We start from the raw sequence: 4634 nt of genomic DNA, 5'->3' as shown, positions 1-4634 counted from the left end.
AGAACAAAATCATACATTACTTGTTTTGCTCAGTTTCCGTTTTAGAGGAGGAGGAGGAGATTAGTGTTTAACGTCCCGTCGACAACGAGGTCATTAGAGACGGAGCGCAAGCTCGGGTGAGGGAAGGATGGCGAAGCAAATCGGCCGTGCCCTTTCAATGGAATCATCCAGGCATTTGCCTGAAGCGATTTAGGGAAATCACGGAAAACCTAAATCAGAATGGCCGGAGACGGGATTGAACCGTCGTCCTCCCGAATGCGAGTCCAGTGTGCTAACCATTGCGCCACCTCGCTCGGTCCGTTTTAGGGGGTAATATAAACCCCGAAAGGTAATTTGACATATTAAAGTGAAATACCCTCAGACTTCAAGAAAAATACAATAATTCCAATCCCCAAGAAAGCAGGTGTTGACAGATGTGAAAATTACCGACCTATCGGTTTAGTAAGTCACAGGTGCAAAATACTAACGCGAATTCTTTACAGACGAATGGAAAAGCTGGTAGAAGCCGACCTCGGGGAAGATCAGTTTGGATTCCGCAGAAATGTTGGAACACGTGAGGCAATACTGATCCTACGACTTAGAAAATAGATTAAGGAAAGCCAAACCTACGGTTATAGCATTTGTAGAATTAGAGAAAGCTTTCGACAATGTTGACTGGAATACTCTCTTTCAAATTCTAAAGATGGCAGGGGTAAAATACAGGGAACGAAAGGCTATTTACAATTTGTACAGAAACCATATGGCAGTTATAAGAGTCGAGGGACATGAACGGGAAGCAGTGGTTGGGAAGGGAGTGAGGCAGGGTTGTAGCCTCTCCCCGATGTTATTCAATCTGTATATTGAGCAAGCAGTAAAGGAAAGAAAAGAAAAATTCGGAGTAGGTATTAAAATCCATGGAGAAGAAATAAAAATGTTGAGGTTCGCCAATGACATTGTAATTCTGTCAGAGACAGCAAAGGACATGGAAGAGCAGTTGAACGGAATGGACAGTGTCTTGAAAGGAGGATATAAGATAAACATCAACAAAAGCAAAACGAGGATAATGGAATGTAGTCGAATTAAGTCGGGTGATGCTCCGGGAATTAGATTAGGAAATGAGACACTTAAAGTAGTAAAGGAGTTTTGCTATTTGGGGAGCAAAATAACTGATGATGGTCGAAGTAGAGACGATATAAAATGTAGACTGCCAATGGCAAGGAAAGCGTTTCTGAAGAAGAGAAATTTGTTAACATCGAGTGTAGATTTAAGTGTCAGGAAGTCATTTCTAAAAGTATTTGTATGCAGTGTAGCCATGTATGGAAGTGAAACATGGACGATAAATAGTTTGAAGAGAATAGAAGCTTTTGAAATGTGGTGCTACAGAAGTATCACAATAGCAATAATGAGCGTAACAAAGTAAGACAAAGCAAAAGTGATGTTCTTTACAGGAAATGCTCAATATGTCCACCATCATTCCTCAACAATAGCTGTAGTCGAGGAATAGTGTTGTGAACAGCACTGTATAGCATGTCCGGATGTTGTCGTCAGATGCTTTCAGCATCACTAGAGATGACGGTCGATCACGATACACTTGCGACTTCAGGTAACCACAAAGCCAATAATCGCACGGACTTAGGTCTGGGGACCTGGGAGGCCAAGCATGACGGAAGTGGCGGCTGAGCACACGATCATCACCAAACGACGCGCAAGAGACCTTTCACACGTCTAGCAATATGGGGTTGAGCGCCATCCTGCATAAACATCGTACGTTCCAGCAGGTGTTTATCAGCTACGCTGGGAATGATTCGATTCTGTAACATATCGGTTACTGAAGTTTTGCTGTCCAGCGTCATCTGTCAGACATTTTGCGAACTTTGTTTTTTTTTCGGTTCTAATAAAACCCCATGTCATTCCAAGCGCGTGTGTCAATTTTTACCTTTCTATCTACATTATTCCGTAGTTTTCAAATTTATACTGACTTTTTGATCACCCTGTACTTGCACTTTGCCCAGCATTAAAGTCTGATGTGTCTGGACGTGATTTCACCTCGGTTTCGTCACATGTTGAAAATACCCACCACAGCACTCCTCGAAAACGCGAATGTACAATTTCCGAAATGCTCGTGCCGAGCCTCCGCGCCATCAGAGTCTGTCCTCGACCGAACTCAGACAGATCGCGCGCACAGCCGGCCGGGGTGGCCGAGCGGTTCTAGGCGCTGCAGTCTGGAACCGCGCGACCGCTCCGGTCGCAGGTTCGAATCCTGCCTTGGGCATAGCTGTGTGTGATGTCCTTAGGTTAGTTAGGTTTAAGTAGTTCTAAGTTCTAGGGGACTGATGACCCCAGAAGTTAAGTCCCATAGTGCTCAGAGCCATTTGAACAATTTTGTAGATCGTGCGCCTTCCCCATTCTACACACGGCAGCACGCTCACTGATTCTACACGCACGGCGCGCGTGTCTGACTGGCAGTCATTCCCCGCCAGGTGACGCTGCTGTCGCCTGGACGGGTTCCTAGCCGTAGAAGGTCGGTGGTCACAATATTCTGGCTGATCAGTGTAAAAAATGTGTTTCGTGTAAACACTGAAATTTAATTAACTTTCTTGAAAACTTCATAATTAACTTTTGTAATAATTTGAAATTTTGCGAAGAACTCCATCATCATTAATTAATTTTGAAAAATGAAACCTTTGATTACAACATAAATTAAATGCAGCCATGTGTAATAATACTGGTTTATGAAAAAACATTCTTGGAAAGTATGCTCTACACATTGGGCTGTCGGTGTATTTCCAACGAACTTAATAAGAATATCTCAATGTTTATTCTTATTCAGATTATTTACAGGGTTATTACAAATGATTGAAGCGATTTCACAGCTCTACAATAACTTTATTATTTGAGATATTTTCAAAATGCTTTGCACACACATACAAAAACTCAAAAAGTTTTTTTAGGCATTCACAAATGTTCGATATGTGCCCCTTTAGTGATTCGGCAGACATCAAGCCGATAATCAAGTTCCTCCCACACTCGGCGCAGCATGTCCCCATCAATGAGTTCGAAAGCATCGTTGTGCGAGCTCGCAGTTCTGGCACGTTTCCTGGTAGAGGAGGTTTAAACACTGAATCTTTCACATAACCCCACAGAAAGAAATCGCATGGGGTTAAGTCGGGAGAGCGTGGAGGCCATGACATGAATTGCTGATCGTGATCTCCACCACGACCGATCCATCGGTTTTCCAATCTCCTGTTTAAGAAATGCCGAACATCATGATGGAACTGCGGTGGAGCACCATCCTGTTGAAAGGTAAAGTCGGCGCTGTCGGTCTCCAGTTGTGGCATGAGCCAATTTTCCGGGGGCTACGCGTGAATCTTGCCCGCATGCGTTCAACCGTTTCTTCACTCACTGCAGGCCGACCCGTTGATTTCCCCTTACAGAGGCATCCAGAAGCTTTAAACTGCGCATACCATCGCCGAATGGAGTTAGCAGTTGGTAGATCTTTGTTGAACTTCGTCCTGAAGTGTCGTTGCACTGTTATGACTGATGTGAGTGCATTTCAAGCACGACATACGCTTTCTCGGCTCCTGTCGCCATTTTGTCTCACTGCGCTCTCGAGCGCTCTGGCGGCAGAAACCTAAAGTGCGGCTTCAGCCGAACAAAACTTTATGAGTTTTTCTACGTATCTGTAGTGTGTCGTGACCATATGTCAATGAATGGAGCTACAGTGAATTTATGAAATCGCTTCAATCATTTGTAATAGCCCTGTATTTTACTTAATAATGTGTACATTATTTGAGAAGAGTAAGTAACTTATTATTATGATACAGAATCACTACAATAACGATAATCTCTAAAGGAATGCTGAAACATAACGTTTAATTTACACCCAGCTTATAAAATGAACGAAATTTCTTCACATAATTCACACAATGGACAACACTATGGAAAACACAATTCAGCATGGTTCTCAATTGTGGGGACGAAACAGGAAAACTGGGATGGATTGTTCATTTTGCCACTTCTGTATCTAACACCACACCATATTTATCAACTAGATTCACTCCATCTGAGTTATTTTTCCGAAGAATATGCAATATTCCCAGGATACTACAACGGTATCTAGCCCAAGTACAATACAACTACGATGGTTACGTAATGGAATCAAAGAGAGGAATCTGCATGATGTATCAGATGGCAAGGAGTTTTAATAAGGAATGTATGGAGGAGGACGAGGAATATTATGATCGCACTCAAAACAGCAAGGATTTCAACGCAAGAGCAGGCTATATTATATGACGAAAGTGTGAGAACAGGAGGGTCAAAGGAACTAACAAGCCCATGGAGAGGACCTTTTCGTATCGAAGGGACACATTGACCGAATGTAATACTCCAACTAACGAATAAGAAGCGCGAATAAGAAGCGCATGACAATGCACGAGCAGATTAAAGGACTTCATTTAACTTTAGACATGTGAGGTTGTGACAAAATCGAGTTCATGTGTTCTGAAATATAAAGGAGAAAGAAGAAGCTAAATTCTAGCTTAAAACTGATTCAACAGAATCTTAAGTACACGAAATAGGTGAGGATACTTTGATCTGTCATCAGAGAAAGGTCACTTTGCCTCTATTTTCCAACTCCTGGAAGGAGTAGCAGGCGG

Source organism: Schistocerca cancellata, chromosome 10, assembly GCF_023864275.1.
Source record: "Schistocerca cancellata isolate TAMUIC-IGC-003103 chromosome 10, iqSchCanc2.1, whole genome shotgun sequence".
Taxonomy (NCBI): Eukaryota; Metazoa; Arthropoda; class Insecta; order Orthoptera; family Acrididae; genus Schistocerca; species Schistocerca cancellata.
This window is presented reverse-complemented; position numbering follows the sequence as displayed.